The sequence below is a fragment of the Hyla sarda genome, chromosome 9 (assembly GCF_029499605.1).
Source record: "Hyla sarda isolate aHylSar1 chromosome 9, aHylSar1.hap1, whole genome shotgun sequence".
Lineage (NCBI taxonomy): Eukaryota > Metazoa > Chordata > Amphibia > Anura > Hylidae > Hyla > Hyla sarda.
Genome location: NC_079197.1, coordinates 139,940,118 through 139,964,054, shown reverse-complemented (window position 1 = coordinate 139,964,054; position 23,937 = coordinate 139,940,118).

The window sequence follows — 23,937 nt, the reverse complement described above, 5'->3', positions numbered from 1 at the left end:
CATAGTGAAAAATTTCAAAATTTGCAGAAAAAATTTAAAATTTTGCATTTTTCTAACTTTGAAGCTCTCTGCTTGTAAGGAAAATGGATATTCCAAATAAAAAAATTTTTTATTCACAAATACAATATGTCTTCTTTATGTTTGCATCATAAAATTGACGTGATTTTACTTTTGGAAGACACCAGAGGGCTTCAAAGTTCAGCAGCAATTTACCAATTTTTCACAAAATTTTCAAACTCACTATTTTTCAGGGACCAGTTCAGGTTTGAAGTGGATTTGAAGGGTCTTCATATTAGAAATACCCCACAAATGACCCCATTATAAAAACTGCACCCCCCAAAGTATTCAAAATAACATTCAGTCAGCGTTTTAACCCTTTAGGTGTTTCACAGGAATAGCAGCAAAGTGAAGGAGAAAATTCACCATCTTCATTTTTTACACTCGCATGTTCTTGTAGACCCAATTTTTGAATTTTTACAAGGGGTAAAATGATAAAATTTATACTTATATTTTTAGTCCAATTTCTTTCGAGTAAGCACATACCTCATATGTCTATGTAAAGTGTTCGGCGGGCGCAGTAGAGGGCTCAGAAGCGAAGGAGCGACAAGGGAATTTTGGAGAGTACGTTTTTCTGAAATGGTTTTTGGGGGCATGTCGCATTTAGGAAGCCCCTATGGTACCAGAACAGCAAAAAAAAACCACATGGCATACCATTTTGGAAACTAGACCCCTTGGGGAACGTAACAAGGGGTAAAGTGAACCTTAATACCCCACAGGTGTTTCACGACTTTTGCATATGTAAAAAAAAAAAAAAAAATTCACTAAAATGTGTGTTTCCCCCCAAATTTCACATTTTTGCAAGGGTTAATAGCAGAAAATACCCCCCAAAATTTGTAACCCCATCTCTTCTGAGTATGGAGGTACCCCATAAGTGGACCTGAAGTGCACTACGGGCGAACTACAATGCTCAGAAGAGAAGGAGTCATATTTGGTTTTGGAGAGCAAATTTTGGTCGGGGGGCATGTCGCATTTAGGAAGCCCCTATGGTGCCACAACAGCAAAAAAAAACTCACATGGCATACCATTTTGGAAACTAGACCCTTGAGGAACGTAACAAGGAATAAAGTGAGCCTTAATATCCCACAGGGGTTTCACGACTTTTGCATATGTAAAAAAAGATATATATTTTTTCACTAAAATGTGTGTTTCCCCCCAAATTTCACATTTTTGCAAGGGTTAATAGCAGAAAATACCCCCCAAAATTTGTAACCCCATCTCTTCTGAGTATGAAGGTACCCCATAAGTGGACCTGAAGTGCACTACGGGCGAACTACAATGCTCAGAAGAGAAGGAGTCATATTTGGCTTTTGGAGAGCAAATTTTGCTCGGGGGGCATGTCGCATTTAGGAAGCCCCTATGGTGCCAGGACAGCAAAATAACCCCCACATGGCATACCATTTTGGAAACTAGACCCCTTGAGGAACGTAACAAGTTGTACAGTGAGCATTTACCCCCCCCACTGGTGTCTGTCAGAACTTTGGAACAGTGGGCTGTACAAAATTTTTAATTTGCATAGCCCACTCTTCCAAAGATCTGTCAAGACACCTGTGGGGTGTAAATTCTCACTTCACCCCTCATTATATTCCGTGAGGGGTGTAGTTTCCGAAATGGGGTCACATGTGGTGTTTTTTTTTTTTTGCATTTGTCAAAACCGCTGTAACAATCAGCCACCCCTGTGCAAATCACCTCAAATGTACATGGTGCACTCTCCCTTCTGGGCCTTGTTGTGCGCCCCCAGAGAAGTTTGCGCCCACTTATGGGGTATCTCCGTACTCGGGAGAAATTGCATTACAAATTTTGGGGGGCATTTTTCCCTTTTACCTCTTGTCAAAATGAACAGTATAGGGCAACACCAGCGTGTTAGTGTAAAAAATTTATTTTTTTACACTAACACGCTGTTGTAGACCCCAACTTCACCTTTTCATAAGGGGTTAAAGGCGAAAAATCCCCCCAAAATTTGTAACATAATTTCTCCCGAGTACGTCGATACCCCATATGTGACCCTAAACTGTTGCCTTGAAATACGACAGGGTTCCAAAGTGAGAGCGCCATTCGCATTTGAGGCCTGAATTAGGGATTTGCATAGGGGTGGACATAGGGGTATTCTACGCCAGTGATTCCCAAACAGGGTGCCTCCAGCTGTTGCAAAACTCACAGCATGCTTGGACAGTCAACGGCTGTCCAGCAATACTGTGAGTTGTTGTTTTGCCACAGCTGGAGGCTCCATTTTGGAAACAGTGGCGTACCTGACGTTTTTCATTTTTATTGGGGAGGGGAGGGGGGCTGTGTAGGGGTATGTGTATATGTAGTGTTTTTTACTTTTTATTTTATTTTTTGTGGTAGTGTAGTGTTTTTAGGGTACAGTCACACGGGCGGGGGATTACAGCGAGTTCCCGCTGCGAGTCAGAGCTGCCGCGCAAAATTTGTTGCATCGCAAACTTGCAGCCTGATACTCACTGTAAGCCCCCTGCCCATGTGAATGTACCCTGTACATTCACAGGGGCGGGACCTCCAGCTGTTACAAAACTACAACTCCTAGCATGCACAGTCTATCAGTGCATGCTGGTAGTTATAGTTTTGCAACAGCTGGAGGCACACGGTTGGGTAACACTGAGTTAGGATACAGACAATGTTTCCCAACCAGTGTGCCTCCAGTTGTTGCAAAACCACAACTCCCAGCATTCTCAGGCATGCTGGGAGTAGTAGTTCGGCAACATCTTTAGAGCCAGATGTTACCGAACTACAACTCCCAGCATGCTTGGAGTTGTAGTTTTGCAACATCTGGAGGACTACAGTTTGCAGACCACTAATACAGTGGTTCCCAATCTGTGCCCTTCCAGATGTTGCAAAACTACAACTCCCAGTATGCCAAAACTGTCCAGGCATGCTGGGAGTTGTAGTTCTGCAACATCTGAAGGGCCAGATGTTACAGAACTACAACTCCCAGCATGCCTGGACAGTAAGGGCATGCTGAGGATGTGTAGTTTTGCAACATCTGGAAGGGCACAGTGGTCTCCAAACTGCGGACCTCCAGATGTTGCAAAACTGCAACTCCCAGCATGCCCAGATGCCAAGGGCTGTCTGGGCATGCTGGGAGTTGTAGTTTACAGGGTCCCAATACAGCAATGCATGTCGCTTTACGGCGACGTGCATTGCTGTAAAGGGCCTGACCGCGGCTGAAGATCTACTCACCTGTCACCGCCGCCATCTTCCTCGCCGGGATCCGGGTCTACAGGGACGAGGTAAGTACCGGGACCGGTCCCCAGCACTCCCCCGTCCCCCGCCGCGTCCTCCGGTCTTCCTCCCGTCCTCTCCGGACTTCAAGGGGCCGGGCAGGACGGGAGGAAGTACCCGCCCCCCCTCCTGCGATTGGTCGGTTAGTTAACCGACAGATCGCAGGGAATAGGAGGAGGTGGCAGGCTTGCCACCTCGCTCCGATACTCCAGCATGGTCCTGGCTGTCTGTGACAGCCGGGATCATGCGAAATTACCGGGTGGTCGGGTCCCAGAGACCCGATCAGCCCGGTATCACCGCAGATCGCAAGGGCGATTTCCCTTGCGATTTGTGGCGATCGCCGACATGGGGGGCCTACATGGCCCCCCTCGGCGTTTGCCCTGGATGCCTGCTGAAGCATTTCAGCAGGCATCAAGTTCCGATCTCTGCCCGGCGCGCGGCAGAGACCGGAAATACAACAGGACGTTCTCTAACGTCCTTGGGCATTAAAGCCCAGGTAGCGGGGACGTTAGAGAACGTCCTATGTCCTTAACAGGTTAAATAACTTTTTTTTTTATATGCAATATATTACTTTTTAAATAGATGAGCAATTACATTTTAAACTAATGTTCCAGCAGCATGAGGACATCATATAGTGGCTTAATGACACAGCCTGGAAATATTTATGCCCTTTAACACTAACTGCCCACTATGAGTTTAAAAGGTTAATAATAAAAAGTCCAAAGTGCAAATTAAATAAATTTCTTGGAATAAATAATAAAAATAGATTCATCTCAAAAACCTCCCCAGTGTTACTGGTGCATGAGTGTGGTATTGTAATAAAACATTTAATTTATATAATAAAATGAGGAAACTTAAAAAAAAATTATATCATAAAAGAAAAAAGAAAAATAAAATAATACACACAATTACTGCAATGGGAATGTCTTTTATGGTTGAAAGTACGGTATGTTGCTATCGGCCTTAAAACTTCTCACTCACAGACACAAAATAGAAGTCTAAACAATGTTAGATAGAAGTAGGTAAGTTGTGGAGGTCCTGCATAGGGTCAGCTCTAACAGGGGAGGACGGTGGGCACCGTTTTGCGACGGGCCATATGATGGATTGAAAAACACCGTCTCCACTGTCCCACTCTGTTTTGGTTTGTTGCTCCAGTCGGCAAGACCAGAGCTCCTGCGGAGTGGCGTCTGACATCATGATAAGGTCAAAATAGAGTGAGATGTTGGTAGCAAAGGCCGACTGACTGAAAGTGCATTAACGGGATTGTACTATTCAGTCTGGGCTAAAGAAAAATAGCTTTCCTAAAAATGGAAAATTAATTGCAGTAGTAGTGTGTATTCTAAAATCAACAATGTAATCACATTTCTGGTCAAAAAATAAATAAAATCCTCATGTATATATATATATATATATATATATATATATGTTATACATTTTATTATAATACCTCAGTCATGCACCAGTATCTATGGTGAGGTCCTGAAGGTTTATGATTATAGTTTTATTTTTCTTACATAATGGTGTGGATTTCAGGTGAATTTATTCACAGCTGATAAGATATTTTTTGTAAATTAATAAAAAAATAATAATTATTATTTGAACAATTAGATTCGCTCATCTATTTAAATAAATGATTTGTTAATGTTATTTATAAAGCATTTATACTTGACAAGTTATAAATTAGTTTAATATATTGTTATGTAATGTATTGTAAGTGCTTTTACATATACTATACACAAATACATGTTACTCTTCATTAATAGTAATTCTAATTTTTTTTTCCTATCAGTTGTCCAACAAATAAAAAGAATAATAAATAAAAATGAAGGGAGCACAAGGAGGACATTTGCGACATACATTGCAAAATAAGAGTTATGGAGCAGAAACATGAGAGAAGAATTGCCGAGATTGAAAATCTTCTCAACAAGTTGGGATAGTCCCTTTTTTTTTTTTTTTTTTTTCGTATTGTTAAGTTTTATTTAACCCCTTAAGGACCCAGCCATTTTACACCTCAGGACCCGGCCATTTTTTGCACATCTGACCACTGTCACTTTAAACATTAATAACTCTGGAATGCTTTTAGTTATCATTCTGATTCCGAGATTGTTTTTTCGTGACAAATTCTACTTTCACATAGTCGTAAAATTTTGTGGTATCTTGCATCCTTTCTTGGTGACAAATCCCAAAATTTGATTAAAATTTAGCATTTTTCTAACTTTGAAGCTCTCTGCTTGTAAGGAAAATGGATATTGCAAATATTTTTTTTTTTTTATTCACATATACAATATGTTCACTTTATGTTTGCATCATAAAATTTACGTGTTTTTACTTTTGGAAGACACCAGAGGGCTTCAAAGTTCAGCAGAAATTTTCCAATTTTTCACAAAATTTCCAAACTCACAATTTTTCAGGGACCAGGTCAGGTTTGAAGTGGATTTGAAGGGTCTTCATATTAGAAATACCCCACAAATTACCCCATTATAAAAACTGCACCCCCAAAGTATTCAAAATGACATTCAGTCAGCGTTTTTACCCTTTAGGTGTTTCACAGGAATAACAGCAAAGTGAAGGAGAAAATTCACAATCTCCATTTTTTACACTCGCATGTTCTTGTAGACCCAATTTTAGAATTTTTACAAGGGGTAAAAAGAGAAAATGTATACTTATATTTGTAGCCCAATTTCTCTCGAGTAAGCACATACCTCATATGTCTATGTAAAGTGTTCGGCGGGCGCAGTAGAGGGCTCAGAAGCGAAGGAGCGACAAGGGGATTTTGGAGAGTACGCTTTTTTTTAAAGGGTTTTTGGGGGGCATGTTGCATTTAGGAAGCCCCTATGGTGCCAGAACAGCAAAAATCCCCCACATGGCATACCATTTTGGAAACTAGACCCCTTGAGGTACGTAACAAGGAATAAAGTGAGCCTTAATACCCCACAGGGGTTTCACGACTTTTGCATATGTAAAAAAATAAAAATAAAATTTCACTAAAATGTGTGTTTGCCCCCAAATTTCACATTTTTGCAAGAATTAATAGCAGAAAATACCCCCCAAACATTGTAACTCCATCTCTTCTGAGTATGAAGGTACCCCATAAGTTGACCTGAGGTGTACTATGGATGAACTACAATGCTCAGAAGAGAAGGAGTCATATTGGGCTTTTTGAGAGCAAATTTTGCTCGGGGGCATGTCGCATTTAGGAAGCCCCTATGGTGCCAGGACAGCAAAAAAAAAAACATTGCATACCATTTTGGAAACTAGACCCCTTGTGGAACGTAACAAGAAAGAAAGTGAGCCTTAATACCCCACAGGGGTTTCACAACTTTTGCATACATAAAAAAAAAAAAAATCACTAAAAGGTGTGTTTCCCCCCCAAATTTCACATTTTTGCAAGGGTTAATAGCAGAAAATACACCCCAAAATTTGTAACCACATCTCTTCTGAGTATGGAGGTACCCCATAAGTTGACCTGAAGTGCACTATGGGTGAACTACAATGCTCAGAAGAGAAGGAGTAATATTTGGCTTTTTGAGAGCAAATTTTGCTCGGGGGGCATGTCGCATTTAGGAAGCCCCTATGGTGCCAGGACAGCAAAATAACCCCCACATGGCATACCATTTTGGAAACTAGACCCCTTGTGGACTGTAACAAGGTGTAAAGTGAGCATTTACCCCCCACTGGTGTCTGTCATATCTTTGGAACAGTGGGCTGTACAACATTTTTAATTTGCACAGCCCACACTTCCAAAGATCTGTCAGACACCTGTGGGGTGTAAATTCTCACTGCACCCCTCATTACATTCCGTGAGGGGTGTAGTTTCCGAAATGAGGTCACATGTGGGGTTTTGTTTTTTTTGCGTTTGTCAAAACCGCTGTAACAATCAGCCACCCCTGTGCAAATCACCTCAAATGTACATGGTGCACTCTCCCTTCTGGGCCTTGTTGTGCGCCCCCAGAGAAGTTTGCGCCCACTTATGGGGTATCTCCGTACTCGGGAGAAATTGCGTTACAAATTTTGGGGGGCTTTTTTCCCCTTTACCTCTTGACAAAATGAAAAGTGTAGGGCAACACCAGCATGTTAGTGTAAAAAGTTTATTTTTTTACACTAACATGCTGGTGTAGACCCCAACTTCACCTTTTCATAAGGGGTGAAAGGAGAAAAAGCCCCACAAAATTTGTTAGGCAATTTCTCCCGAGTACGGTGATGCCCCATATGTGACCCTAAACTATTGCCTTGAAATACGACAGGGCTCCAAAGTGAGAGCGCCATGTGCATTTGAGGCCTGAATTAGGGATTTGCATAGGGGTGGACATAGGGGTATTCTACGCCAGTGATTCCCAAACAGGGTGCCTCCAGCTGTTGCAAAACTCCCAGCATGCCTGGACAGTCAACGGCTGTCCGGCAATACTGGGAGTCTTTGTTTTGCAACAGCTGGAGGCTCCATTTTCATTTTTATTTGGGAGGGAGGGGGGCTGTGTAGGGGTATGTGTATATGTAGTGTTTTTTACTTTTTATTTTATTTTGTGTTAGTGTAGTGTAGTGTAGTGTAGTGTTTTTAGGGTACAGTCACATGGGCGGGGGGTTACAGAGAGTTTGAGCTGCCGCGCAAAATTTGGTGCATCGCAAACTTGCAGCCCGATACTCACTGTAAGCCCCTGCCCATGTGAATGTACCCTGTACATTCACAGGGGGGGGGACCTCCAGCTGTTGCAAAACTACTACTCCCAGCATGCCTGAGAATGTTTGGGAGTTGTGGTTTTGCAACAGCTGGAGGCACACGGGTTGGGAAACACTGAGTTAGGAAACAATGTTTCCCAACCAGTGTGCCTCCAGCTGTTGCAAAACCACAACTCCCAAACATTCTCAGGCATGCTGGGGGTAGTAGTTCGGCAACATCTTTAGAGCCAGATGTTGCCGAACTACAACTCCCAGCATGCTTGGAGTTGTAGTTTTGCAACATCTGGAGGACTACAGTTTGCAGACCACTAATACAGTGGTTCCCAATCTGTACCCTTCCAGATGTTGCAAAACTACAACTCCCAGTATGCCAAAACTGTCCAGGCATGCTGGGAGTTGTAGTACTGCAACATCTGAAGGGCCAGATGTTATAGAACTACAACTCCCAGCATGCCTGGACAGTAAGGGCATGCTGAGGATGTGGAAGGGCACAGTGGTCCAAAAACTGTGGACCTCCAGAAGTTGCAAAACTGCAACTCCCAGCATGCCCAGACGCCAAGGGCTGTCTGGGCATGCTGGGAGTTGTAGTTTACAGGGTCCCAATACAGCAATGCATGTCGCTTTACGGCAACGTGCATTGCTGTAAAGGGCCCGACCACGGCTGAAGATCTACTCACCTGTCGCCGCTGCCGCCGTCTTCATCGTCTGGATCCGGGTCTTCAGGGACGAGGTAAGTACCGGGGCCATTTCCCAGCACTCCCCCGTCCCCCGTCGCGTCCTACGGTCTTCCTCCCGTCCTCTCCGGACTTCAAGGGGCCGGGCAGGACGGGAGGAAGTAACCGCCCCCCCCTCCTGCGATTGGTCGGTTAACTAACCGACAGATCGCAGGGGATCGGAGGAGGTGGCCGGCTTGCCACCTCGCTCCTATTCTTTAGCATGGTCTTGGCTGTCTGTGACAGCCGGGATCATGCGAAATTACCGGGTGGTCGGGTCCCAGAGACCCGATCAGCCCGGTATCGCCGCAGATCGCAAGGGCGATTTCCCTTGCGATTTGCGGCGATCGCCGACATGGGGGGCCTACATGGCCCCCTCGGCGTTTGCCCTGGATGCCTGCTGAAGCATTTCAGCAGGCATCCGGTTCCGATCTCTGCCCGGCGAGCGGCAGACACCGGAAAACGCCAGGACATACGGGGACGTCCTGGGTCCTTAAAGCCCAGGGTGCGGGGACGTCCCCGTACGTCCTGGGTCCTTAAGAGGTTAAAATTTATACTGTTTAAAAAAAATGTGTGGTCTCCTTTTTTATTATTATTTTCGTTGCTTAGAACTGCTGGCTAAAAATTTCCATGTGAGCTTTTCGTAGGGAGGAGTTAACAGCAATGGTCTAATTGGTCTGCCTGAGTCACCTGACCTTGATAGACTTACAGAACACTTGACTTATAAATTAAACATCAATTTAAAAGTAGAACACTACTATTGCACACAAGTTAAGGTATTAAAAGAGAAATTAAAAACCTGAGAAACATAAAAGGGGGCCCTGGGGTCACTCTGTCAGAGAGGACCCTAAGGACAGAAATATACATAAATAAATAGATAAATAAATAATTAAAATCAAATGTACAGATGTATTTACACAATTTCATGATTATAAATTATAAATAAATTAAACCATGATTAAGAAATAAATAAATTCATCAGCAAATTTCTATATCAAGCCATTCAACCATGATTATAAAATAAATAAATTCATATATATATATATATATATATATATATATATATATATATAGTCCAAATATGAACAGCACATCAAGATAGGTAAGTAGTTTTAAACGGGGTGCAAGCATACTTGGAGCCTTGGTCGCCGGTTCCTTAATCCATAAAAAACAAATAAATGCAGCACACCACAGCTTGAAAATCACGGTGCAAGGTTTATTCCATAGTGTATTCCAATAGACAACGTTTCACCAGCCTCACGCTGGCTTTTTCAAGTACAAATGTGTGATAAGTGCTGGGCTTTATACACCGCCCACAGGAAATAGTATGACATCATCAACAATACATTTACATATGTAAACAAATAAATCAAAGTGCAAAATACATGAATAAAGTGCATATTATAATATTATTATAAAATGTATTGTTGATGATGTCACACTATTTCCTGTGGGCGGTGTATAAAGCCCAGCACTTCTCACCCCTTTGTACTTGAAAAAGCCAGTGTGAGGCTGGTGAAACATTGTCTATTGGAATACACTATGGAATAAACCTTGCACCGTGATTTTTAAGCTGTGGTGTGCTGCATCTATTTGTTTTATATATATATATATATATATATATATATATATATAAATAAATATATATATATACACACACACACACACATAAATAAATAAATACAAATAAATAACAAAATTATTAAAAAGTTAAAAAAAAACTACGGATTTAATGGAGGGAGAGCCAAGGAGAGGGAATGAATGACAAGGGACCCTTCAGCGCCCTGAACCGACGGCGGGTGCCACAAAGTCGCCGCCGATCCAGGACTCATTCATCTTGATGAATGTGAGTCTGTCCATGGAGTCTGTGGACAGACGGCTCCTCTTGTCCGTGACCACCCCACCTGCCTCACTGAATGTCCGCTCAGATAGTACGCTGGAGGGGGGGCATGACAATATCTCCAGCGCATACTGAGCGAGCTCGCAGCAGGTTTCCAATCTGGCAACCCAGTACTCCATGGCATCGTCGGTGCTCATACTGTCGGAAGCACCAATGGACCCCATGTAGTCTGCCACCATGCGGGCCAGCCGCTGGTGGCGACTGCTGCTGCTACTGGGTCGCTCAGATTGGAAGAACATCCTCATCTCACCCATTAGATCCCCTGCTCGGCTGCTGCTGCTGGGTGAGATGGGTGGGAACAACCGGAGGCCGGGGAGTTGCCTGCTCCAACCGGCTGACGATGTGTGCCTGCAGTTCCTCCATCCGGTGCTGCCTCTGGCTGGCTGGGAGGGGCTGCTCGTGGATCTAAAAGGGTGGCCATCCAAAATTCATCCCTCTCCTTGATAGTCTTGATCCGGGGGTCCCTTCTGAGGCATCGCAGCATGTGGGCAGCCATGGGGAAGAGCACTGTTACGCCGAGCGCTCCGGGTCCCCGCTCCTCCCCGGAGCGCTCGCTTCACTCTCCCCGCGGCAGCGCTCCGGTCACGTCCTCTGACCCAGGGCGCTGCGATTCCGCTGCCAGCCGGGATGCGATTCGCGATGCGGGTAGCGCCCGCTCGCGATGCGCACCCCGGCTCCCCTACCTGACTCGCTCTCCGTCTGTTCTGTCCCGGCGCGCGCGGCCCCGCTCCCTAGGGCGCGCGCGCGCCGGGTCTCTGCGATTTAAAGGGCCACTGCGCCGCTGATTGGCGCAGTGGTTCCAATTAGTGTGTTCACCTGTGCACTTCCCTATATCACCTCACTTCCCCTGCACTCCCTTGCCGGATCTTGTTGCCTTAGTGCCAGTGAAAGCGTTCCTTGTGTGTTCCTTGCCTGTGTTTCCAGACCTTCTGCCGTTGCCCCTGACTACGATCCTTGCTGCCTGCCCCGACCTTCTGCTACGTCCGACCTTGCTTTTGCCTACTCCCTTGTACCGCGCCTATCTTCAGCAGCCAGAGAGGTGAGCCGTTGCTAGTGGATACGACCTGGTCACTACCGCCGCAGCAAGACCATCCCGCTTTGCGGCGGGCTCTGGTGAATACCAGTAGTGGCTTAGAACCGGTCCACTAGCACGGTCCACGCCAATCCCTCTCTGGCACAGAGGATCCACTACCTGCCAGCCGGCATCGTGACAGTAGATCCGGCCATGGATCCCGCTGAAGTTCCTCTGCCAGTTGTCGCTGACCTCACCACGGTGGTCGCCCAGCAGTCACAACAGATAGCGCAACAAGGCCAACAGCTGTCTCAACTGACCGTTATGCTACAACAGTTACTACCACAGCTTCAGCAGTCATCTCCTCCGCCAGCTCCTGCACCTCCTCCGCAGCGAGTGGCCGCTCCTGGGATACGCTTATCCTTGCCGGATAAATTTGATGGGGACTCTAAGTTTTGCCGTGGCTTTCTTTCCCAATGTTCCCTGCATCTGGAGATGATGTCGGACCTGTTTCCCACTGAAAGGTCTAAGGTGGCTTTCGTAGTCAGCCTTCTGTCCGGAAAAGCCCTGTCTTGGGCCACACCGCTCTGGGACCGCAATGACCCCGTCACTGCCTCTGTACACTCCTTCTTCTCGGAAATCCGAAGTGTCTTTGAGGAACCTGCCCGAGCCTCTTCTGCTGAGACTGCCCTGTTGAACCTGGTCCAGGGTAATTCTTCCGTTGGCGAGTATGCCGTACAATTCCGTACTCTTGCTTCAGAATTGTCCTGGAATAATGAGGCCCTCTGCGCGACCTTCAAAAAAGGCCTATCCAGTAACATTAAAGATGTTCTGGCCGCACGAGAAATTCCTGCTAATCTACATGAACTTATTCACCTAGCCACTCGCATTGACATGCGTTTTTCCGAAAGGCGTCAGGAACTCCGCCAAGATATGGACTCTGTTCGCACGAGGCGTTTCTTCTCCTCGGCTCCTCTCTCCTCTGGTCCCCTGCAATCTGTTCCTGTGCCTCCCGCCGTGGAGGCTATGCAGGTCGACCGGTCTCGCCTGACACCTCAAGAGAGGACACGACGCCGTATGGAGAACCTCTGCCTGTACTGTGCTAGTACCGAACACTTCCTGAGAGATTGTCCTATCCGTCCTCCCCGCCTGGAAAGACGTACGCTGACTCCGCACAAGGGTGAGACAGTCCTTGATGTCTACTCTGCTTCTCCACGTCTTACTGTGCCTGTGCGGATGTCTGCCTCTGCCTTCTCCTTCTCTACAGTGGCCTTCTTGGACTCTGGATCTGCAGGAAATTTTATTTTGGCCTCTCTCGTCAACAGGTTCAACATCCCGGTGACCAGTCTCGCCAGACCCCTCTACATCAATTGTGTAAATAATGAAAGATTGGACTGTTCCATACGTTTCCGCACGGAGCCCCTTCTTATGAGCATCGGATCTCATCATGAGAGGATTGAACTTTTGGTCCTTCCCAATTGCACCTCGGAAATTCTCCTTGGACTTCCCTGGCTTCAACTTCATTCCCCTACCCTGGATTGGTCCACTGGGGAGATCAAGAGTTGGGGGTCCTCTTGTTCCAAGAACTGTCTAAAACCGGTTCCCAGTAACCCTTGCCGTAACTCTGTGGTTCCTCCAGTAACCGGTCTCCCTAAGGCCTATATGGACTTCGCGGATGTTTTCTGCAAAAAACAAGCTGAGACTCTACCTCCTCACAGGCCTTATGATTGCCCTATCGACCTCCTCCCGGGCACTACTCCACCCCGGGGCAGAATTTATCCTCTCTCTGCCCCAGAGACTCTTGCCATGTCCGAATACGTCCAGGAGAATCTAAAAAAGGGCTTTATCCGTAAATCCTCCTCTCCTGCCGGAGCCGGATTTTTCTTTGTGTCCAAAAAAGATGGCTCCCTACGTCCTTGCATTGACTACCGCGGTCTTAATAAAATCACGGTTAAGAACCGCTACCCCTTACCCCTCATCTCTGAACTCTTTGATCGCCTCCAAGGTGCCCACATCTTCACTAAATTGGACTTAAGAGGCGCCTATAACCTCATCCGCATCAGAGAGGGGGACGAGTGGAAAACGGCATTTAACACCAGAGATGGACACTTTGAGTATCTGGTCATGCCCTTTGGACTGTGCAACGCCCCTGCCGTCTTCCAAGACTTTGTCAATGAAATTTTTCGTGATCTGTTATACTCCTGTGTTGTTGTATATCTGGACGATATCCTAATTTTTTCTGCCAATCTAGAAGAACACCGCCAGCATGTCCGTATGGTTCTTCAGAGACTTCGTGACAACCAACTCTATGCCAAAATTGAGAAATGTCTGTTTGAATGCCAATCTCTTCCTTTTCTAGGATATTTGGTCTCTGGCCAGGGACTACAGATGGATCCAGACAAACTCTCTGCCGTCTTAGATTGGCCACGCCCCTCCGGACTCCGTGCTATCCAACGCTTTTTGGGGTTCGCCAATTATTACAGGCAATTTATTCCACATTTTTCTACCATTGTGGCTCCTATCGTGGCTTTAACCAAAAAAAATGCTGATCCCAAGTCCTGGCCTCCTCAAGCAGAAGACGCCTTTAAACGACTCAAGTCTGCCTTTTCTTCGGCTCCCGTCCTCTCCAGACCTGACCCTTCCAAACCCTTCCTATTGGAGGTTGATGCCTCCTCAGTGGGAGCTGGAGCTGTTCTTCTACAAAAAAATTCTTCCGGGCATGCTGTCACTTGTGGTTTTTTCTCTAGGACCTTCTCTCCAGCGGAGAGGAACTACTCCATCGGGGATCGAGAGCTTCTAGCCATTAAATTAGCACTTGAGGAATGGAGGCATCTGCTGGAGGGATCAAGTTCTCCTGTTATTATCTACACCGACCACAAGAACCTCTCCTACCTCCAGTCTGCCCAACGTCTGAATCCTCGCCAGGCCCGGTGGTCTCTGTTCTTTGCCCGATTTAATTTTGAGATTCACTTTCGTCCTGCCGATAAGAACATTAGGGCCGATGCTCTCTCTCGTTCCTCGGATGCCTCAGAAGTTGAACTCTCTCCGCAACACATCATTCCACCTGACTGCCTGATCTCCACTTCTCCTGCCTCCATCAGGCAGACTCCTCCAGGAAAGACCTTTGTTTCTCCTCGCCAACGCCTCGGAATCCTCAAATGGGGTCACTCCTCCCATCTCGCAGGTCATGCGGGTATCAAGAAATCTGTGCAACTCATCTCCCGCTTCTATTGGTGGCCGACTCTGGAGACGGATGTTGTGGACTTTGTGCGAGCCTGCACTATCTGTGCCCGGGATAAGACTCCTCGCCAGAAGCCCGCTGGTTTTCTTCATCCTCTGCCTGTCCCCGAACAGCCTTGGTCTCTGATTGGTATGGATTTTATTACTGATTTACCCCCTTCCCGTGGCAACACTGTTATTTGGGTGGTCGTTGATCGATTCTCCAAAATGGCACATTTCATCCCTCTTCCTGGTCTTCCTTCTGCGCCTCAGTTGGCTAAACAATTTTTTGTACACATTTTTCGTCTTCACGGGTTGCCTACGCAGATTGTCTCGGATAGAGGCGTCCAATTCGTGTCTAAATTCTGGAGGGCTCTCTGTAAACAACTCAAGATTAAATTAAATTTTTCTTCTGCATATCATCCCCAGTCCAATGGACAAGTAGAAAGGATTAACCAGATCTTGGGTGATTATTTGCGACATTTTGTTTCCTCCCGCCAGGATGACTGGGCAGATCTCCTCCCATGGGCCGAATTCTCGTATAACTTCAGGGTCTCTGAGTCTTCCTCCAAATCCCCATTTTTCGTGGTGTACGGCCGTCACCCTCTTCCCCCCCTCCCTACTCCCTTGCCCTCTGGTCTGCCCGCTGTGGATGAAATTTCTCGTGACCTTTCCATCATATGGAGAGAGACCCAAAATTCTCTCTTACAGGCTTCATCACGCATGAAGAAGTTCGCGGATAAGAAAAGAAGAGCTCCCCCCGTTTTTTCCCCTGGAGACAAGGTATGGCTCTCCGCTAAATATGTCCGCTTCCGTGTCCCTAGCTACAAGTTGGGACCACGCTATCTTGGTCCTTTCAAAATTTTGTGTCAAATTAATCCTGTCTCTTATAAACTTCTTCTTCCTCCCTCTCTTCGTATCCCTAATGCCTTTCACGTCTCTCTTCTCAAACCACTCATCCTCAACCGTTTTTCTCCCAAATCTGTTCCTCCCACTCCTGTTTCCGGCTCCTCGGACATCTTCTCGGTCAAAGAAATTTTAGCTGCCAAAAAGGTCAGAGGGAAAAATTTTTTTTTAGTGGACTGGGAGGGTTGTGGTCCTGAAGAGAGATCCTGGGAACCTGAGGACAACATCCTAGACAAAAGTCTGCTCCTCAGGTTCTCAGGCTCTAAGAAGAGGGGGAGACCCAAGGGGGGGGGGTACTGTTACGCCGAGCGCTCCGGGTCCCCGCTCCTCCCCGGAGCGCTCGCTTCACTCTCCCCGCGGCAGCGCTCCGGTCACGTCCTCTGACCCGGGGCGCTGCGATTCCGCTGCCAGCCGGGATGCGATTCGCGATGCGGGTAGCGCCCGCTCGCGATGCGCACCCCGGCTCCCCTACCTGACTCGCTCTCCGTCTGTTCTGTCCCGGCGCGCGCGGCCCCGCTCCCTAGGGCGCGCGCGCGCCGGGTCTCTGCGATTTAAAGGGCCACTGCGCCGCTGATTGGCGCAGTGGTTCCAATTAGTGTGTTCACCTGTGCACTTCCCTATATCACCTCACTTCCCCTGCACTCCCTTGCCGGATCTTGTTGCCTTAGTGCCAGTGAAAGCGTTCCTTGTGTGTTCCTTGCCTGTGTTTCCAGACCTTCTGCCGTTGCCCCTGACTACGATCCTTGCTGCCTGCCCCGACCTTCTGCTACGTCCGACCTTGCTTTTGCCTATTCCCTTGTACCGCGCCTATCTTCAGCAGCCAGAGAGGTGAGCCGTTGCTAGTGGATACGACCTGGTCACTACCGCCGCAGCAAGACCATCCCGCTTTGCGGCGGGCTCTGGTGAATACCAGTAGTGGCTTAGAACCGGTCCACTAGCACGGTCCACGCCAATCCCTCTCTGGCACAGAGGATCCACTACCTGCCAGCCGGCATCGTGACAAGCACAGCCCACTGTGACTCTTCATGGCTGCCCGGGTCCATGACCTCTAGCTCCTCATGCTGCAGGCGCTGCTGCTCACGCTCAGAGATGCCCCACCCACGGACTATCGGTGCCCCCAACACCGGCTCTCCCTCCTGACCAGGCCCTGACTCCGGGACGTCAGCAATAACCTCCTCCTCGTCCTGGGCCTGGTCTTGGTGGAGCAGTGTTGCCTCCTCCTGCTCTACCAAGGCACTCTCCTCAGCATCGAGCAGGCGATCTAGTGCCCTGTCCAACAGGAACACTATGGGGAGAACGTCATTGAGGCCGACATGCTCCCTGCTGACTATCCTGGTCGCCTGCTCGAAAGGGGCCAACACATGGTAGATCTGGTGTATCTGCCCCCACTCCACATTGGTGATGTACGGGAGGGTTTGTGTTGGCCCGGAAGTGCCTTGCTCCAGCAGGTATTCTCTCACCGCCCTTCGCTGCTCCCACAACCTCTCCAGCATGTGGAGGGTGGAGTTCCACCGCGTCACACTGTCCACAATCAGCCTGTGAGGGGGAAGGCTGTTGTGCTGCTGCACCTTGGACAGGGACGCGGCAGAGGTTGGGGAGTGCCTGAAGTGGCTGGCAATCCTCAGTACCCTTAGCCCAATGTCACTCAACCCGGGATAGGTGCGCAGGAACTTCTGCACCACAAGGTTGAGGACATGTGCCAGACAGGGCACGTGGGTCAGACTGCCAGCATGGAGGGTGGATAGTAGGTTGCTGCCGTTGTCACAGACAATCATACCTGCCTGGAGCCTTCGGGGTGTCAGCCACTTCTGGACCTGAGCCTGAAGTGCGGTCAGCACTTCATGTCCAGCATGTCTCCGATCCCCCAAACTAACAAGCTGGAGCACGGCCTGACAGCGCACGCGCCCCACAATTGAATAGCTACGGGGACGCTTGCTGGGAGGCTCAGCAGCTGTGGAGACAGTGGCTTGAGGGAGACCAGCGGTTCTACCTTGGACAACCCGGGGCGGCACCACAAAATCTGATGGCGCCGATCCCTCCCTGGCGCCTCTGAGGGAAACCCAATGGGCCGTGAAGCTGATGTATCGCCCCTGCCCATGCCTGCTGGTCCAGCCATCCATTGTGAGATGCACCCTGTCACTGACAGCTTGATCCAGCGACAGGGATACATTCTGCACAATGTGCTGGTGTAGGGCAGGGACACCAGTCCTGGCAAAAAAATGGCGGCTGGGGACACGCCATCTGGGTTGGGCCTACTCCAACATCTGCCTGAAGGGGTTGCTGTCCATGATGTTGAAGGGCAGCAGATGTTGGAGCGATAACCCTTGCCAGGAGCCCATTGAGGGAATGCACACGTCGGTCTCCAGGGGGTAAGGGAGTGGTGCGTTCGAATGCGCCGGAAACCGACTGCTGGCTCCGGACGGCAGTGCAGGACACAGAAGAGGAGGGTGAAATGGAGGAAAAGGTCTGGCTGCCGGTACCAGTACCACTACAAGAGGAAGCGGGGGGGCATGAACTCATAGGAACAGGTGAGGGTGTGGCAGGGGCTGCTGTACCCTGCACACTGGTGGTGGCGGTGCTACCACCACCCCTCATCCGCTCATACTCACGCCAGTGGTTGACTCGGAGATGCTGGGTCAGAGCTGTGGTACCCAGCTGAGCCAAGCACTTCCCTCTCTTCACCCTGGCACGACAAATCTGGCAGATGGCTATGCTCAGTTTATCTGCTGCCAGGGTGAAGTAGGCCCAGACAGGTGACTTCAGCACCGCCTTCCTATCAGATGGGGTGATGCTGACTTGCACCTGCTCGGGCTCGGTGAGCACAGGTGGAGGTGGCTGCTGCTGACACCTCCTGCTGCTGCCATCACCAGGGGAGACCCTGACGCTGGTCTCCCTGGTGACCTGGCGCACCGTTTCCCCAGGGTGCCTACCTTCCTCGTCACTGCTGCTGTCAACTGACATATCGCCCCCAGATATGTCAGACCCAGGGCTAAACTGTGGTGGGCTGAGGGAAACAGCAGACATGGAGCCGCTAACCTGGCTCCGCTGTCCCCTCACTGACACCTGGGTCTGACTAGGTGCGGGTGTTTCTTGCCCAAAAACACCCGCACCACTTGAAAGGGATGTCTCTGGGGTACTGACAGAAGGTACCGCATCCTCCTCCTCCATCATCCCTTCCAAAAGGTCCTGAGCATCAGAACAGAACTGGATGTCTGCCTGATGCAGGGCCTCCCCCAAGATATCCCTCTCACTGTCACTGTCAAACAGTAAGAGGCTTGACTCTTGGGGGCGGGTCCTAAAGGCACTGGTGTACTGGTGGTGCTGCTGTGGGGGCTGCTGGGAGTCGGGGCTGAGGACTCTGTGGCACTACTTTGCAACATGTAGTTGTAGTCATGGAGCCTGAGACTGCAATATCGGACGGCTGCCCAAGGAAAAAAATCTCGGATCAGGCGGACTCCCCTTCCGCCTGATCCTCCACTAGTGGCACGAGAATTACCCCGTGCTGGCAGCGACCCAGCACTGGGAGTAACTCCCCTACCCCTGCTGCCATGGCCACGGGTCATACCGTCACTCATTATTGCGGATGTGTTTTGGGGGGGGGGTAAACTTTATTGAGGGGGGGATGTAGGAAAAACAATAAGTTGTGTTTTTTGTGTGTTTTATTTTAAGACAAGCACGCGGACAAAGACGCAGACAAAGAATCAAAGACTAGTAAACTACAACAAACTTTTTTTTTGTGACAAGGACACTGACAAGGACACTGAGAACTACTTAAATAAAACTACACCTAAACTACTAAAGCTAATTTCTTTTTTTACACTAACACACAGAAAATGACACTGACAACAAGTAATAAACTACTACACAGCTAATATAAAACTAATATAAACTAAACAAGAAGACTACTTAAACAAACTAAAATAAGACTAAAACTACCTACCTTACAAAATAACCTATATAATTACATGTAAACTATCACTAAACTACACTAAACTACTAATTATTACTATACAAAAAAGACACAGGAATTTGCTTTTAAAAAAGCAGTTGTGCTTCTTCTGTTTAAAAAAAAAAAAATTGGCTTCTCTTCTGCTTTTAACCCCTTAAGGACCAGGCCATTTTATACCTTAAGGACCGGAGCGTTTTTTGCAATTCTGACCACTGTCACTTTAAACATTAATAACTCTGGAATGCTTTTAGTTATCATTCTGATTCCGAGAATGTTTTTTCGTGACATATTCTACTTTAACTTAGTGGTAAAATTTTATGGTAACTTGCATCCTTTCTTGGTGAAAAATCCCAAATTTTATGAAAAAAATGAAAATTTTGTATTTTTCTAACTTTGAAGCTCTCTGCTTGTAAGGAAAATGGATATTCAAAATATATTTTTTTTGGGTTCACATATACAATATGTCTACTTTATGTTTGCATCATAAAATTTATGAGTTTTTACTTTTGGAAGACACCATAGGGCTTCAAAGTTCAGCAGCAATTTTGAAATTTTTCACAAAATTTTCAAACTCACTATTTTTCAGGGACCAGTTCAGTTTTGAAGTGGATTTGAAGGGTCTTCATATTAGAAATACCCCATAAAAGACCCCATTATAAAAACTACACCCCCTAAAGTATTCAAAATGATATTCAGTAAGTGTATTAACCCTTTAGGTGTTTCACAGGAATAGTAGCAAAGTGAAGGAGAAAATTCAAAATCTTCATTTTTTACACTCGCATGTTCTTGTAGACCCAATTTTTGAATTTTTGCAAGGGGTAAAAAGGAGTAAATTTTTACTTGTCTTTGAAACCCAATTTCTCTCGAGTAAGCACATACGTCATATGTCTATGTTAATTGTTCGGCGGGCGCAGTAGAGGGCTCAGAAGGGAAGGAGCGACAAATGGTTTTTGGGGGGCATGCCGCATTTAGGAAGCCCCTATGGTGCCAGGACAGCAAAAAAAAACACATGGCATTACATTTTGGAAACTAGACCCCTCAGGGAACGTAACAAGGGGTAAAGTGAACCTTAATACCCTACAGGTGATTCACGACTTTTGCATATGTAAAAAAAATATATATTTTTTTTCACCTAAAATGCTTGGTTTCCCAAAAATTTAACATTTTTAAAAAGGGTAATAGCAAAAAATACCACCCAAAATTTGAAGCCCAATTTCTCCCGATACAGAAAACACCTCGCATGGGGGTGAAAAGTGCTCTGCTGGCGCACTACAGGTCTCGGAAGAGAAGGAGTCACATTTGGCTTTTTGAAAGCAAATTTTGCTCTGGGGGCATGCCGCATTTAGGAAGCCCCTATGGTGCCAGAACAGCAAAAAAAAACACATGGCATACCATTTTGGAAACTAGACCCCTCGGGGAACGTAACAAGGGGTAACGTGAACCTTAATGCCCTACAGGTGTTTCACAACTTTTGCATATGTAAAAAAAAAAAATTTTTTTTTACCTAAAATGCTTGTTTTCCCAAAATGTTTACATTTTTAAAAAGGGTAATAGCGGAAAATACCCCCCAAAATTTGAAGCCCAATTTCTCCCAATTCAGAAAACACCCCATATGGGGGTGAAAAGTGCTCTGCTGGCGCACTACAGGTCTCAGAAGAGAAGGAGTCACATTTGGCTTTTTGAAAGCAAATTTTGCTCTGGGGGCATGCCGCATTTAGGAAGCCCCTATGGTGCCAGAACAGCAAAAAAAAAAACACATGGCATACCATTTTGGAAACTAGACCCCTCGGGGAACGTAACAAGGGGTAATGTGAACCTTAATACCCTACAGGTGTTTCACGACTTTTGCATATGTAAAAAAATATATATTTTTTTTACCTAAAATGCTTGGTTTCCCAAAATTTTTACAATTTTAAAAAGGGTAATAGCAGAAAATACCCCCCAAAATTTGAAGCCCAATTTCTCCCGATTCAGAAAACACCCCATATGGGTGTGAAAAGTGCTCTGCTGGCACACTACAGGTCTCAGAAGAGAAGGAGTCACATTTGGCTTTTTGAAAGCGAATTTTACTCTGGGGGCATGCCGCATTTAGGAAGCCCCTATGGTGCCAGGACAGCAAAAAAAAAACACATGGCATACCATTTTGGAAACTAGACCCCTCGGGGAACGTAACAAGGGGTAATTTGAACCTTAATACCCTACAGGTGTTTCACGACTTTTGCATATGTAAAAAAATATATTTTTTTTTTACCTAAAATGCTTGTTTTCCCAAAAATTTTAAATTTTTTAAAAGGGTAATAGCAGAAAATACCCCCCAAAATTTGAAGCCCAATTTCTCCCGAGTACGGCGATACCCCATATGTGGCCCTAAACTGTTGCCTTGAAATACGACAGGGCTCCAAAGTGAGAGCGCCATGCGCATTTGAGGCCTAAATTAGGGACTTGCATAGGGGTGGACATAGGGGTATTCTACGCCAGTGATTCCCAAACAGGGTGCCTCCAGCTGTTGTAAAACTCCCAGCATGCCTGGACAGTCAACGGCTATCTGGCAATACTGGGAGTAGTTGTTTTGCAACAGCTGGAGGCTCCGTTTTGGAAACAATGGCGTACCAGACGTTTTTCATTTTTATTGGGGAGGGGGGTTGTATAGGGGTATGTGTATATGTAGTGTTTTTTACTTTTTATTTTATTTTGTGTTAGTGTAGTGTAGTGTTTTTAGGGTACAGTCGCACGGGCGGGGGTTCACAGTAGTTTCTCGCTGGCAGTTTGAGCTATGGCAGAAAATTTGACGCAGCTCAAACTTGCAGCCGGATACTTACTGTAATCCTCCGCCCATGTGAGTGTACCCTGTACGTTCACATTGGGGGGGGGGGGGGAATACAGCTGTTGCAAAACTACAACTCCCAGCATGTACGGTCGATCAGTGCATGCTGGGAGTTGTAGTTTTGCAACCGCTGGAGGCTCCGTTTTGGAAACAGTGGCGTACCAGACGTTTTTCATTTTTATTGGGGAGGGGAGGGGGGCTGTGTAGGGGTATGTGTATATGTAGTGTTTTTTACTTTTTATTTTATTGTGTGTTAGTGTAGTGTAGTGTTTTTAGGGTACAGTCACACGGGCGGGGGGTTCACAGTAGTTTCTCGCTGGCAGTTTGAGCTGCGGCAGAAATTTTGCCGCACCTCAAACTTGCAGCAGGATACTTACTGTAATCCTCCGCCCATGTGAGTGTACCCTGTACGTTCACATTGGGGGGGGGGAACATCCAGCTGTTGCAAAACTACAACTCCCAGCATGTACGGTCTATCAGTGCATGCTGGGAGTTGTAGTTTTGCAACAGCTGGAGGCACACTGGTTGTGAAACACAGAGTTTGGTAACAAACTCAGTGTTTTGCAACCAGTGTGCCTTCAGCTGTTGCAAAAGCTACAACCCCCAGCATGTACGGACAGCGGAAGGGCATGCTGGGTGTTGTAGTTGTGCAACAGCTGGAGGCATACTACTTTGGCTGGGGATGCTGGGGATTGTAGTTATGCAACAGCTGGAGACACGCTGGTTTGCTACTTAACTCAGTGTGCCTTCAGCTGTTGCAAAACAACAACTCTCAGCAGTCACCGACAGCCAACGGGCATGCTGGGAGTTGTAGTTATGCAACCACCAGATGCACCACTACAACTCCCAGCATGCACTTTAGCTGATTGTGCAAGCTGGGAGTTGTAGTTACACAACAGCTGAAGGTACACTTTTCCATAGAAAGAATGTGCCTCCAGCTGTTGCAAAACTACAAGTCCCAGCATGCCCATAAGGGCATGCTGGGAGTTGTGGTGGTCATCCTCCTGCTGTTGCATAACTACAGCTCCCAGCATGCCCTTTTTGCATGCTGGGAACTGTTGCTAAGCAACAGCAGGAAGCTGTCACTCACCTCCAACGATCCTCGTTGCACAGGTCAGTCCCTCGTCGTCTCCGCCGCCGCCGCTGCTCCTGGGGCCCCGATCCCAACAGGGGCGCCGGGGATCGGGGTCCCCAGCACCCGGGGTGCACGCCCGCACCCGCTCACGTCCTCCGGAAGAGGGGCGGAGCGGGTTGCGGGAGTGACACCCGCAGCAGGCGCCCTGATTGGTCGGCCGGTAATCCGGCCGACGAATCAGGGCGATCGTGAGGTGGCACCAGTGCCACCTCACCCCTGCTGCCTCTGGCTGTTTGGGGCCGTCTCTGACGGCCCCGATCAGCCAATAATTCCGGGTCACCGGGTCACTGGAGACCCGATTGACCCGGAAT